Below are 15,824 nucleotides of genomic sequence, written 5' to 3'. Positions count from 1 at the left end.
GACAGGAAGGTTTCAAGTTCAAGGCTAGCCTGGGCAACTTGGGAGACTCTACCTTAAAATAAAGATATAAAAAAAGGTTTAGGACTTAGGTCAGTGTCAGGGCTCTTGGGCTAGCATGTATGAGGACCCAGGTCCTGGCATCGAAACAAAACAAAACAAAACAAAAATTGTGGATGCTGCCAGATGCAACCAATATCTGTTCTCATTAAATCCTTCCAAAGTCACGTGCAGAATATTATACTTGCTAGGGGCAATTAAAAATACCCGCAAGTGTCAACTGCATTCTGCCCCCACCCGGCATGCTCAGTGGGACTCTCTGAAAGAGGAGAGCAGGGAGGGGCCTAGTAGAGAACACAGTGCCCCTTCCCCAGCCTCCACCTGTTTTGAACTCTGTGCTATGAAATGGCATGTTACCCATAGGCTTTAAGGACTCAACCAACTGTGAACCAAACTATTTGAAAGCAAAACAAAATATACCCCCTCAAACAATCCATTTGTACCTGTATGAAACATATACAGGGTATTTTTCATGTGTTTATACCCTAAGCAACACAGCGCAGCTTCTAGCTACACGTCGTACAAAGCGATCTAAATTCTCTAGAGGTAATTAAAAGTGTGTGGGAGGTTTTGGGGAAATGCATTGTCATTCTGTGTAAGGCGCTTGAGTGGTAAGGAATTTTGACCTCTAAGAGGGGCCCGGAATGCATCCTTCATGGATACCCAGGGAGGAAGATATTCCCATCATTTGAAGTCAGATCTTAAAAGCTTTAGAAGTGCGCTTGAGTTCAAGGTTCTATAATGAAGTACAAGGCAGAGTTAGGATTTAAACTCCTGCTCTCTGCTTTTTTTTTTTTGGCACCTGAAGGATGCTCCCCTGTGGTTAGCCAGTTTCTCAGGCTGCAGTGGGAGGGTTCAAAAAGAAGGAGGGCTCAGGATTTTCTCCAGGTCTGTGGGTTCAAGGTCACGTTTGCTACAGACTGTGCCCGCTGCTCTGAGAACACTGTGGTTAATGTTTGCGAATGTATTTCCAGCCACAGGCTAGGGTGATGGGTCTAAGCTTAGACAGAGGAGAACAGGCTTTTGCATCCTAAAGTTTGGGAGGGAACTAGTTAAAGACTCGAGTGCACTTGCTTCCTTTTGCTTTTACTGAGAAGACTGGCATGTGAGCCCAGCCTGAACCAGCTCACCAGTCCTGTTTCTCCATGCATGGCTTTCCTTGCCTGCAAGAATCACAAGAAATGGGCACTCAAGTGAGGCTGAGAGGATTCATGCAACATGAAGCCTGGGTGGGTGTGGGGCGGGGTCTAGAGTGGTGTCAGTGGTTAAGAGTACTGGCTGCTCTTGCAGACAGCCTGGGTTCTGTTCCCCGTACCCATGTGGCTCACAACTTCCCGTCATTTCAGTACTAGGGCTTTTGATGCCCGCTTCTGGCCTCTGTGTATGTCTGCAAGCATGTGGTGTGTATAAGTCCACTCAGGCACACACGTACACACATATAACAAATCTTCAGAATGTGACCTTGACACTACTGCTTTTTTTGAACTGTGCAAGGTGAATTTACCACCCTGGCCATTCTGAAGTGCACAGCGTCATGAACGTAGGTCACTGATGTTGTTGGCCATCCCCCTATCATTCCAGAAATGTGTCACCATCACACTAAAGCTCTTTTTGTTGTTGTTGTTGTTGTTTGGTTTGTTTGTTTTTTTGAGACAGGGTTTTTCTGAGTAGCCCTGGTCCTGGAACTTGCTCTGTAGACCAGGCTGGCCTCGAACTCAGAGATCTGCCTGCCTCTGCCTCCTGAGTGCTGGGATTAAAGGCGTGTGCACCAAACAGAAACTTTTACTCCAGCAAACACAAGTTTCTCTTTCCCCTTCCCCCATACCCTCTGCCATCCCATTCTCCTTTCTGTCTTGACAGCTCTGACTACTCTCTCGACCTCACATAAGGGGCAGTTGTTCCTTTGTGACTGGCTTACTTCACACAGCATCGTCCGTGCTGTGGCTCCCAGTGGATATTCCTTTGTTGCAAAAGACTAAATAATATTCCACTGTGTGCGTTACGTTTTGAGCCCTCCCGTCTGTTGGAGAGCATGTGGTTTGCATCCATCTATTGTTGGCTCCTGTGCATGATGCTGCTATAAACACAGATCTGTGCGTATCCACTCAGATTCCTACTTTCAAATTTCTCTTCTCATCTGTGTGACCTTGGTCACCTTAAACACTGAGAATTCATACTCTTTCTAGTCTCCAGAACAGCATTTGCATGTGTGTGTGTGGGGTGGGTGGGTGGGTTCCTCTTTTCGTACTATCTTATAAAACAAAGCAAAGGGGAATTAGAACTACGTTGCTGACAAAAAGTCTGTGGGAAAATCAGCTTTGCTTTCTGTTTTCAATCGTGCTTTTTAAATCACCTGCTTGCGATTCCATCTAGGCACATTAAACAGTTGGCCTTTCCGGCCAACAGGTGGTTTTTCTGGGAGGCTGTGCAGAATGGCGTGGCGTCTGGCTCTATAGTGGGGCTCCTGCCAGCTTCTCAGTGCCTTCATAATGCTCTACACATGTTCCCTTGACTGCCACCTGCCCCGCTCCATCACCTCTGTCACTTCTGTATCTCAAGACTGTGCTTTCAAAGCCCCAAGTGGGCACCTGGCTAAGAAGTGATTTAGAAAATGGAAATAAAGCACCCAGGACTCTGAGAAAAGCCCAGTTCTCTTGGCCCATGAGGGGGTAGGTTTTGTGGGGCGGTTCTGTCTGCTTCATCCTGGAAAGGTAATTCTGGATCTTGGGAGCCCTTAAAAGTCTCCTTCCTCAGAGATCTCTGCTGCTAAAAGTCCCACACTCAGAGACTTCCTCCCCCCCAGGAGATCTCCTCCCTCCAGAGATCTCCCCCCTCAGAGATCTCCTCTCCAGATGACAGTCTTTTCTTTGTGGAAGTCTCACATCTCTGTTCACTTTAAATCAATCCAATGGATAGTAGACCCGAGGGAGTGAATTTTGGTCCCCCATCGCTCTTCCTTAAGGAGCGTTGCCGTGACTCTGACTAGTTCATGATTAGCCAATGTGTGCTGGGTTAATGGCTGATTCTCCAGGAAGGGAAATCTTCCTTTTCTGGTCCTGAAGCAGGAGAGGTAACAGTAGTTAGAGTAGTGAAGTTGCACCGTACTGGGCTGCTTGCTTGCACCATAGGGCCCAGGGGAGGATTTTGTCCCCTCCCTCTTCCCACAGGGCCTCTGTGCTGAGCCCCAGCTCTCTCTCAGGCTGGTGTTTTCAATCCCGGGAATAAAAAGATTGCAATCTCCTTTCTACTTGGGACATGGTTCTCTCTACCTTTTATACTTCTAAAAAATGTAGGTAACTGCATGGTGTGGTGGTGCATGACCTTAATCCCAGCGCTTGGGAGGCAGAGGTAGGAGGATCCCTCTGAGTTCACGGCTAATCTGGTCTACATAGTGAGCTCTAGGACCAGAGCTACATAGTGAGACTAAAGGAAAGGAGGAAAAAGAGAAGAGAGAAAATGTAAGTACCATAGGTTGATTGAGAAATGTAAACAAGTCAGAAAAGCCAACAGGAAAAAACACTTGGGTCTCTCCCTTCCCGTCTTCTGGGTTGTCTCCCTCCAGGCTCCATTATATTGTGATTGCACAGAAATCCTCCTGTGTTACTGTGGGGGCTGAGTGGATGACTCTGTCAATAAAGAATAAAGGGAATAAGTAGAATTTTTGGATCCCCAGCACTCAGAAAAACCTATGTGGGGGAGAGTGGCTGCTCACCGGCCATTCTAGTTCTCCAGAGGTAAAATCAGAAGATCCCCTCGACAATCCGACTACCCTAGGCAAACCAGGGGCTCTGGGTTCAACTAGAGACCGGGCCTTGAGGAGATTGATTGAGTAAGACACTGGATGTCAGCCTCTGACTCTTGCACACCCCTGCATACAAGTGTGCTCACTTATGTTCAAATGTGCATACACACATACAGAGAAACACAAATCGTGCGTTATTAACTGGAGTCAGTCCAACCATCCCTCTTATCAAAGGTTCGTTCCCTGTGGTTTCTGTCACCCGTGGTCAACAGGCATCACCAGGGCAGGATAAGGTCAAGAGTGGTGTAAGAGTTTGTTACAACACCCGGGCCACTCACCCGACTTCATCTCTCACCGTCCCAAGAAGGGAAAGCACAGGCCAATAAGATGTTTCAGGAAAGGAAAGATGCAGAGGCCACGGTTAACGTATCGTCATGATTTTTTATTGTTTATCTTTTACTATGCCTAATTAATAAATTAAACTCTGTAATAGGCATGAGTGAATATGAAATAGAACAGGGGCTGGAGAGATGGCTCTGTGCTCAAGACGAGTCATGTTCTTGCAGAGGGCCGAAGTTCAGTTCCTAGCAGCATGGTGGGCAGCTCCCAGCTGCTGTGACCCCACTGAACTCCAGTGGCACGTGTACTCATGAGCTGTATCCACACACAGATCTGCTCAAATACGCATAATAGTTTTAAAAATTAAAAAAGTAAGAGGCGCATATGTAGGTTTTACATATAGGGTTTAGTACTATCTGTAATTTCAGGTTCTACCAGGGGCTTGGGGTACAAGGACTTCTGGGTGCATGCTGATTGTAAATTGTTTTTAGTGTAGAACGTATTATGGATGCCTTCCTAGACCAGTGTAGAGAGAACAGTCATCAAGAGTTTCATGGTAGTGTATATGAAAACTGCTCTTAGGAATTCAATCACCCCTTATTTGACCGGCTCAAAATTTTACTTGTGGTATGGAGGAGTGCGTCTAGGGCCTCCTAGATGCTAGACTGGTGTCTATCACTAAGCTACATTCCCAGGCTTATTCCACAGACTTCCTGTCTGTTTCCAGGTTTTCACTGTCATGAGCAGTATGTGGGCAGGGTTCAGGGTTCATACAAACAGCAAAGCCTGGATTTCTGTGGAATGGGTACCTTGAGTTGAGGTTTCTGCATGGACCCCCTCCCCTTTTTTTGGTTTTGATTTTCTTGTTGTTTTGAGACAGGGTTTCTCTGTAGCTTTGGAACCTGTCCTGGAACTTGTTCTGTAGACCAGACTGACCTTGAATTCACGGAGATCTTCCTGCCTCTGCCTCCTGAGTTCTGGGATTAAAGGTGTGTACCACCACTGCCTGGCACATATACCCAATTTTAACACATACTGGCAGTTTACCTTTCAAAAGGTAGAATCGGTTCCACAGCCACCAGCAGTAGAGTGTGTCATTGGTCACTTGAGGGGGGGGGTCCTCTCTTGGGCCTTGCACCCCTACACACTAATCCTCAAAGCTCTTTCACCTTGTTTCTCTTTTAATAACTTATTTAATAACCTTAATAACTTAAGGTTAAAATATCAGGGCTGCAGATCCTCTAGTTCAAACAAGCCCATTTTCCTCACTGTGTTTTCTTCCAAAACACTAATTATTTTTGATATCATCAAAACTCCTAGTCTTTCTTGGAATTACTTTGTTTTATTTTTAGTAGTGCTGGGGATTGAACCTAGGGCCTCCTGCTTACAGGTCAGTGCTCTGTCACAGCCCAGCCCTAGCATTTACTGTTCAAGGTGATGTGAAAACGGAGGTGTAATTAGACTCTTGCGTCCAGATGCTTCTGGGTTATGCCAACAGTGTGCATGAAATTCTCTCTTCCCCTCTTGTAGCTGTGTTTGTTTCTTTGTTTTGTTTTCCTGTTTTTGAGACAGGATTTTTCTGCATAGCCTTGGTTGTCCTGGACCTTGCTCTGTAAACCAGCTGGCCTTGAACTCACGGAGATTCACCTGCCTTTACCACACACCTCATCTCCATGTTTTCTGGCATCTGGTTCTAGGCTCTGGACTCTTTCTCTGGTTCTGCCCATTCTGGTGCCTGTTGTACAGTTTGCAATGACTTTCATCTTTAGTGCTGATGGACAGGGGACACACTCCCTCATCACTTCAGTTGTTAAAAATACTGGCAATTTTTCTCACATTTATCCTATGGAAATGTTAAGATAATCTCACTGTTTGTAAACATTTTCCTGGTGTCTGACTGGAATTCTTAGCAAGTACTGCTATGTTTGGAAAATGTACATTATTTTACTACATTTTCTCATCTGGGAACACTTTTAATGCATTTTAATCATATTTGCTAGCTTGTTTTGTTTAAGTCCTATGTATTTCTTGTCATATTCATTCACAGACATTTGGTGTTTTTTTTCCTTTTCTTTGATGAATAAGATTATTTTTCCATTTTCTTTTTAAACTCTTTATTACTGGTATAAGAGCTTTATAACCTTATTTTGTATATTCTTATTAGAATGCTGTGAGTTTGTGAGTGTGTGTGCTCATGCCATTGCAAACGTGTGAGCTCAGGGGACACCTTTGTGGTGTCCATTCTCTCCGTCAGCCTTTCTGTGGGTTTCAGGGATTAAACTCAATTGTAGGCTTTCGTGGCAAGTGCTTTTGACCTTTATGTATGGCCATTTTATAATAAGGGTTTGAGATAGAATCTGTGATCTTTTAAAATATATAATTCATTTTAATATATGTAATAAGTTTATTCTTCTACTATTTATTTTAAAACTCTTTAAAAGTTTATTGAATTATTGGCAGCTTGTGAACTCGTATGCAGCTTTACTGAAGGGAACATCTATGTCTTAGTTGAGGCCTGAAACACACTCTGTAGACCAGATTGGCCTTGAACTCAGAGATCTGCCTGCTTCTGCCTCCAGACCCCTGGGATTACAGGTAAGTGTGCCAACATGCCTGGCCAGGTTTGCACCTTTTAAAAGCATCATACTTAAACATCTAGGATGAACATTTGCTTTTCTCTTGCTGTTGTATTTTCTTCTTGATGCAGATTTCACGAGCAGACCGGTCTTGAATCAACTGTACAGCCGAGAGCTATCCTCAGCTTCTTATCTTTCTGCCTCTGCCTCCCAAGTGATTACAGGCACAGATCAATGCCTGTCAAATGCCTGCTTTTATTTAACATTCATATTATTTTCCCTCCTTTCTAGATAAATCTCTCCCAAAGGGCCTCACTTTAAAAGCTGTTGCTCCTGGCTGTCACTGAATGAAAATTCATGGTTAGTCATGGATAACTAGCTCTGGAAAACATCAGATCTCATTTGTACACTGCAAGTATAGGGCACAGCAAGACAGAAACTAGGGTTTTACGATCCTGGGTGGAGCGTGCTGCTTCTGAGGAAGCTGGGGGATACCCCTCTAGAGGCAAGGAAGTGCTGCAGGGTAAGGACCTAGGTTACCATCCGAAGTCAACCAATGTGACAGCGTGAACCAGAAAAGCTGGGGTGGAGTGGATGGTGGGAGCTATTCAGATATCTCGTTAAGCAGAAGGCAGAAGGCGCCAAAAACTTTTGTGGAGCCAAAAACTATGGACGTAAGTGAACACAGAGAAGGTCAAGGCCAGCCTCTGTGGCCGAGGCTGTAGGAGTTACAGCCTATGGGCAGTCCAATGATCCAATGCAATCTCTGGGGCTCGGGGCTCTCTTTCTTGTCGTCATTGGATCACTGAAGAAATACTGTAAGCTTTTACTTTTTTTTTTTTTTAAAGTTTTCTTTTTCTCTGTTGAGACAAGGTCTTATTGTATTGCTCAAGCTAGTCTCAAGCATACAGGTTTGAGCAATCCTCCTGCCTCAGCCAGCAGTATAGGTGTGTTGCTGCACCTGGCTTGAAGCAAGCATGCTAAAGAGCTAGATGGTTATCTATAAATAACAAGCTAGGTGACAAATAGTGACAGAGATACGCTGCAGGGTTTCCCGAGGATAATTCCGTGCCCTCGTTCTTTCCAGAGCAAGATTTATCTTAAGCCCCCCATGCTTAAAAAAAAAAAGTTCTTTTCTAAGAGAAGTAAAATACAAAAAAATTGCAAAGGAAAACAATGATTGTAGTTTCATCTTTTGCCGACGGCATCAGCCACCTTCACAGAGCCTTTTCTTTCAGTGGTTTGAGATTATGGAGGATCCACAGGGATGAAGAGCTGCTTTATTTCCATCCTTATTCACTACTGATCTCTCCTCACGTTATCCAGGCAGACAACAAGGGCCAATCTAGCCCTCGGCCGTGGGTGCCGGCATTAATGTGAGAAGTCTTTCATTGAACAGGTGCAGTAAGTCATGAACAGTCTAGATGAATGCAACTTTAATAGATACAGGCTATCACTCCTGTGTACACACCCAAGTTTTTAGAGGTGTTTGTCCTAACCCTCTGCTTTCTATTAAGCTATATGCCTTCCCCTGCTTTGCCCACCCCGAATATCTAGAAGGTTCTCATTTGCATCCTTGCATTTTGTTCTTGCCGCTATACCTCCGTGGGTCCCACAGGCCACACTAACTTGTTTTTTGCCTTTTAGGTTTCAGTTTAGCAGATATTGCCGGCAAGCTTGCCCTCCCTGCCCACAATGGTTGGACTCCCTGGCCGTATCCACAGTGCCTGGATTCCCTGATTGTGACCCTGGAATTCATATCACTCAGGCTCCTGCAGCAAACAAGGGTATAGTGTAGACAGGTCATAAAGCTTTCCTCAATGGCTTGTCCTTGACAGCTGTTCATGACCAGCTGTTTGCGAAGTTATGGAGAAGGCTCTGGGAACAGCACTGCCCGCTTGAAGCCTGGACGGGTGGATTAAGAGCCATTATGTGCAGGAGATTCTTGATAGATGCTTTGGTGGAGGCATGTGCTCTGCCTATCTTCCGACAGAAGCCCTCCACTCTCTCTGTCCTCTCTCCCTTCTCTACCTGGAGCTTCCTACTGGTTAACCCCCTAGGAAGCCAACACCATTTAAGAAGGACAGTATCTGGGATCCTCTGAGGTGGGAGTACCCCTGGAGGGCAGCTAGCAAGGTCAGCACTTGCTCATGTGTGTGACCCTGCATGGTGCCATCTTGGTCTTTCAAGTACCCTTGTAAGATCTCTGAGTTCAGGAATCACACCTTAACTTTCTGGGGACGTGTGCCTCTAGGAAACTATTGGAGAGGGTAAGATGGACTTTCATTCCTCAAATCCATACTTATAATAATGGGAAACAAGAAATTAACTCCAAATTGGGAAGGAGGTCAGCACAGCAAGCCAGGATCTGTCATTCACGGACAGTCACAGAATGACTCACGGGAGCCAAGTGTGGTGGTGCGTACCTGCACTCAGAGCATCCAGGAGGCTGAGACAGGAAGATCTGGATCTCGAGGCCAGCCTTGGCTAATAGGAGAAAAAGAAAAGAAAAGAAAGGCAGCAAAGATTCTTCGGTGGACTTTGTTAATGCAGGAAAACTGAAATTATGCAATAAGAAGCGGAGAAAGGAAATCCTACTTACTGTACATTTGTCAACATATAAAGCTGTGTCCTATAGCGGAAAAACCTTAAGACAAACTGGGCCAAGGGTCAAGTCCTATCCCGAAGAGACAGTAGCAATATTCTCAGAGAATCTGTTCTGATAATAAGTCAAGATTAGTCAGGATGGTTAGGACTGACTGCATGCAATGTGAAAATATGAAAAATATGAGGTTGACAGCTTTATTTAAGGCTACACCAGCGATGATTGAATGGCTTTTCTCAACCATTCCCGGCAACCCAGCATTCCCGTTGGATGCAAAGCCTCCTTTCCAACACACTCTGGTAGGATCAGCATGAGTTTATTTGAGGGTACAGCAACTTTCACACACATAAGACGACCCCAGGGAATAAGAAGAAGCACATATTCTGCTTTTCTAGGTCCGGGGAGCCTGAGATTTCCCCTTGTCTTTAAAAAGTTATTTAGTTACTTGATGTGCAGATCTGTGCACCATGTGCACGCCCGCTGCCCGCAGAGGCCAGGAAAGGACATTGGATCCCTTGGAACGGGAGTTACAGATGGTTGTCAGCCGCCATGTGGGTGTTAGGAATTGAACCCAGACTGTGCGGAAGAGCAGCCAGTGCTCTTAACTGATGATTGACTTGAGAACACAGCCTCTAGAGAGTAAAGTACAACCAGCTCTCTCAGGCTGATGGATGGTCCAGAAGACTGCGGATTCTCAGGCAGAGCACTGGCCACTTAACCAGAGGCACACCTCAATCTGAAGGGGAGAAAGCGACAAAGGATTATGTAGGTTGTACATGTATTAGCAGCAGCAGCAGCAGTAGCCGCCACTACCGCCAACACAGGCTTTAAAAGTAATTAGCCTGGGACTAGCTAGATGGCTCATCGCTCTGTTCTCAAATCAATACCTGAAACATTCCTAGCACACGCTATAATGTTGAGTTGGCTTTTTCAACACACACACACACACACACACACACACACACACACACACACACACATGCATATATATGCAAGAAATATATATACATTTTTATTACTAGATTTAGTGAAGCTTTTTTATTATCATGTTATATCTCTCATAATATTTTCGTGTGAGAAACTTAAAATTACTTGAATCCTTCTAACTTCATGAATTCTTTTCCTACCCTACGGGGGAGATACACGGCATTAATAAAGTAAAATTCCAAATAAGATTTTGTAACCTGGTGTGATTCAGCTGGAGCCACAGAAGAAATAATCCTGTGTCAGAGATTACTGTTCTAGTGAGCGACTACTGGAGAAAACCAACTTATACAGAGTAAAGGGCTTAGGCTCTTAGTGTTGGGGATTTCAGTCCATAATCATTTGGCCCACTGCTCTTGGACTTGTACTAAGGCAGTAAGTATACCATAGAGGGTAGGTAGTGGAGCCATGATGTTCACCATCCAGAGAGATAAAAACTGAATTCCCACAATCCTTCCCACATTGCTTTTCCTTCCTTCCTTCCTTCCTTCCTTCCTTCCTTCCTTCCTTCCTTCCTTCCTTCCTTCCTTCCCTTTTTCTTAAAGACAGGATAGTAGTGACTGTCCTGGAACTCACTATGTATATATAGACCAGCCGGCCTCAAACTCACTGAGATCTGCCTGTTTTGGCCTCTGGAGCGCTGGGATTGAAGGTGTGTGCCTCCATACCCTGCTCTAGGCTGCAGCCCTTAAAGGCTCCACTTTCTCATAGTATTGTCAAGCTGATGACCAAATTTCAACACCTGGGCCTTGGACGCATTCCAATTGAATTCTAACTGTTGGCCTTTTGGGTTTGTTTCTGTGGTTCTCGGAGTTTGAGGTGAGAACTACTCTAAGTGAGTCTTGCCGAAGAATGGGCCTCCCATGGAAGGACACAGCACCTGTTCCTTGTGATGCCTTTGTACTTCAGCCTCCATCGGGCATCCTCCGCTCCTCTACTGAAAGGCTCTGCTTTGGTATGGGTCACTAAGGAAACTATTTCTGCTGGGGTCACAGTCAAGGCGTTTGGAGTCTTATTTCTTTCTTTCCGCTAATCATGTCTCAAGAACGTAAATTGAGGTTCCATTTGCATAAGTAGCCTTTAGTAATTGATTGTACCTTTCCGCTGGGATGATTTTAATATGTAATTTGTAGATCCAGAGATCTGTGAATAACCCATTCAACTGGCCCCTTCTACCTCCACCCTGCCTCCCCGCTCCCGCTCCCACATACCTCTTCACTCTTAGCCCTCTCAACCTGGGGTTGCTGGGAGAGGAACCTCCTCTGGCAGGATTCTGGGGTCCCCACAGCAGGTGCAGTCAGGAGAGTGATTCCCCTTCAGTCATCTACCGTTTGCCATGACTGACTGAGCTTGTTTGTGTGTGTGTGGGGGTGACTCTGGGTGTGTGTGTGGGGGGGTGACTTTGGGTGTGTGTGGGGGGGGTGACTCTGGGTGTGTGTGGGGGGGGTGACTCTGGGTGTGTGTGGGGGGGTGACTCTGGGTGTGTGGGGGGGGGGTGACTCTGGGTGTGTGTGGGGGGGTGACTCTGGGTGTGTGTGGGGGGGGTGACTCTGGGTGTGTGTGTGTGGGGGGGGTGACTCTGGGTGTGTGTGGGGGGGGTGACTCTGGGTGTGTGTGGGGGGGTGACTCTGGGTGTGTGTGTGGGGGGGTGACTCTGGGTGTGTGTGGGGGGGGTGACTCTGGGTGTGTGTGTGGGGGTGACTCTGGGTGTGTGTGTGTGGGGTGACTCTGGGTGTGTGTGTGGGGGGTGACTCTGGGTGTGTGTGGGGGGGGTGACTCTCTTAAGCAGTCCTAGATCAGATGGTTATAACGTGTGGGCTCCAGCTCTGTGGCCTAGACTGCTAAGAGCAAGTTCTCTGAGCTGAAAGGTCCAGATGTTTCCAGCAGCAGAGAACCTTCTGGATCTTCCTCTCTGTCTGTCTGTCTCTCTCTCTCTCTGAGACAGAATTTTATGTAGGCCAGGTTGGCCTTAACCTTCTGATCCTTGCCTTGCCTCCACCTTCTGTCTCCTGGGATTACAACTGTGAACCATGATCAGCAGTTTTATACAGAGCTGGGAAGGCACCCAGGGCTATGTGCGTGCTAGCTGTGCTGGCCTCTGCTTAGCTAAAGGAATACCTTTATACCTTAAAAGCAACAGCCGGAGGTTAAATCTCAACAGGAAGTGGGTTGGGGGGGAATTAGGGGTGGGGGTGAGGGGTAAGGGGTGAGGGGTGGGGGGGGGGTGAGCGATAAGATAGCGATGGTATGGAAGTGAAGAGAACACAGCAGGAAAGCCCATGTTCACATACCAGCAAGCTGGAAGTGACCTGTGAGACACCAGGCAGGGGCCAGAAGCCAGAAAGACCCTGTCCTCAACCTGCAGAGCTGGCAGCTCAGGGCTCACTCTGTACTAATGCACAGAACCAACGAGAGGAGAGAGTAGATTTCACAGTCTCTCTTCATCTTCCTCAAGCATTTGGAAAGAGGCTGGGAAGGCCCGATGGTCGTCCCTACGGAGGCTCTCACTAATCTGAGGAAGATGGCTTTGTAGGTGGGGTGGGCTTTACGATCAATAAACCCTTTCCAGAGGAGGTTGGAAGAAGTCACATGCCTGGTAAGGACAAGGCTTTATGGCTTCTTTCTCTTTTCTTTGAGAATGGGGCCCTCTGAGCCTCTTGGAACTCACATCCCCTCAGCAACTATTTACTTAGTCTTCCTGAGAGACTGGCTTTCGTCACCCATGTCGGAACATGCCCAGGTGTTATTGTCTACCACAGAACCCCTTTAACCCACCAGGCACTGACCACAGTACCCTGGGAGGTGACTGGAGTCTTTGCTGCCCAGAAGTGTCCCTTGGGTATCTTTTTCAAAGCTCTGGTGATCAGATGAAGCATGGCACCATAGAAGCAGAATTTCTAAGGGTGGGTTCGAGACTCAGAAGTGCTTAGAGCTCCCTAGGGACCCTGATGCTGCCCTGGATGAAGGCTGGCATGGGGTTATGGGCACATCCTGACCACTTACACTTGACTTCATGCTGCTGACCACTTATTTCCCATTCTCCATCTCAGTTCCTTCATCTGTGAAATGGGAATAAATGCCATGTAATATGAGGGTTAAGTAAATTACAAAGTGGCGGTTACAAGCCAGCACTCTCTAGGTATTTGTTGTTTATGGTGCTCAGGAACCCATATTAAGAGGGACATCGGCAAGGGGAATGGGTAGGACGGTCATGGACCACCAGCGAGGGTCTTAAGTGATGAGGTGTGAAGGCTAGAGAGGCTTCCACGAGGCTTTGTTTTAGACATGGCGTCTCCAGATTCCTCTCAGACAGGAGGAAACATGGCTGTCTCTGCAGGGCTATGAAGGAAAGAACAAAGGCTCGGAATGGAAGGTTTACAGGAGAACCATCCATCCACAGTGAGGTTGACTGCTCCACACGAGGCTATCCAGATCCTGGATCATCTTATCGAAGGGGCTTGAGCATCCATAGATTTGGGGTTCTCTCACTGCCCCGGAGTCAACCTGTCATGGATATGGAGAAACGGTTACAATTCACCAGAAAACAAGCTGGCTTCCCTTTTCATAAGGGAAGCCTCTCTTCCATGTCTGTCTTGTGACCATTCAGTCACTTCCTCTGTGTGTGCCTAGCAGATGGCCCTCTCCTTGTCTTGTGCCACCCTTCCCACCCATGAGTCTTGTTCTGCTTTCAGATCAGTAGGTCCTTTTTGTCCCTTACTTCCTTGGCCTCTTCATCTCTAGTGATCTCCCCATCTTCCGCAGCTCTGTCATTCAGTGCCTAGCCACACCTTTGGGCCTTATTGCTCATAGGAGACTCGGTCTTCTAGACGTCCATCCCTGAAGCGCTCTCTGAAGCCATAGCTCCTGGCCCCTCCACTGGTCCTACTCAATCCTGGTCAGTCTCCCAAAGGCTCCTCCCTAATTTTTGGCATCTTGTATTCATGCTGGTTGTATCTTTCCCCCTCTTCTTGGAATCTGGATTCCTTGGTGAGGTGATTTGGCAAAGTTCTCAAAAGTACCTCATTCCTCACTCTTTGACCTTCTCCTGAGTTTTCTTGGACAACCCTTTCATCTCTTTTTGATCTCGAACTGCTGAAACTTGTTGGGCCCCCCGGCAGTAATCGGAACCCCTGCGTGTTCCTGCCTCGACTCTCCCAGTGCCCGCAGGCATCTTCCCTCAACTCCATTTTTAGCTCCCTATCAGATTCCAGCGGCAGCTGCTCCGACTCTTCTCCACACTCTGCCCCAGCCCTAGCTGACCCTGCTCTCCCCAGCTCTGAAACACAGGAGGAAGCCGTCCCAGTAAGCCACCGAGGCTTCTTTCTGGCTTTTCCTTTCAAACACAGACAACTTCTTAGTCTTCCTTTCTCATCCTGCTTGGGAAGGAGATGTGCTTGCTTTTTTCTAAATTTCTGCCTCTGCTCCTAACTCATCACCTAGTCTTCAGCCAGGATCTTACTCAGTTAGCATCTCTTGTGGTTCCCAGCCTCCCTTTGCTCTGACCCCGTGACCTTGGAGTTCCTCGGATTCCCTTCTTAAGAGACAGCCACAGATACCTTCCTTGGCCTCTCTTCCATCTCCATATTCTTTTACTCGCTGTGATTCCTGGCCACACTCAGCCATTATCCCTACAATATGCCTCACTGTCTTTCTCTTCCCCGGGCTGCATGCAGTCGTGGGGAAACAGGACAAACATTGGCATTGGAGTCAACTGTGCAGGGCTTAGAATCCTGGCTCTGCTCCAGTTGAATAACAGAAACCTTGACCCTCACTTGGCCCATCACTAAAGTTCCCAAGGTTTGATTTCCTCCTGTGAACAATGGAAACTGGGGTACCTAATTTACTATGAATATAAAATGAGGATATAGCTTCCAAATGCTAAACATCTAGTTGATGTCCACCCCTTGATTTAGCTACGGCTGATTCCTACGTGTGTGTTATGCGTCTGCTTTCTTCTATCCCTCTTGATAAATGTCCACTTACCTCCAAGGCTATGTTATGCTTCTCCCCATGGACCAGCTGGACCCAAACTTAGTTCCTTTGCTCTCTGAACTGTGTTCCGTTAGTGCCGTGGATGCTCTGGTCCAATTTTTATCAAGATCATTTGTACACAGCTAAGTGGCTGCTCCCAAAGCAGAGAGAGAGGCCGTGGAGGCAGGAGTACTGAAGCCACATTTGAGTCCCCTCTAGAGTACTTGTCTGAGAGTCTTAAAAATATAGCTTTTTTTTTTTTTTTTGGTAAATGTGATGTCTTATGGCTAGGCGAATTTAGATAACTTGAAATAAATTAAAAACAAACAACAGAACTCTAAGCTGATCTTTCTTCCCTCCGTGACCATACTCCTTAAGCCTTGTAAAATTCGCAACAAAACAGAGATTTACAATGGAAAGGACTCCTGGGCAAGAGCAGGTGGTTGAGCCAGAGTTAAGGCTACAGGTGGAGCAGTGTTTCCCTTCCGGTTGCTAAGGTCATATTTTGGCAAGTATTTAAGATAATCCTCACCTGGTGGGACCGATCTCA

This window comes from Myodes glareolus, chromosome 14, assembly GCF_982192425.1.
Source record: "Myodes glareolus chromosome 14, mMyoGla1.1, whole genome shotgun sequence".
NCBI classification, from domain to species: domain Eukaryota; kingdom Metazoa; phylum Chordata; class Mammalia; order Rodentia; family Cricetidae; genus Myodes; species Myodes glareolus.
Note: the sequence above shows the minus strand (reverse complement) of the source record.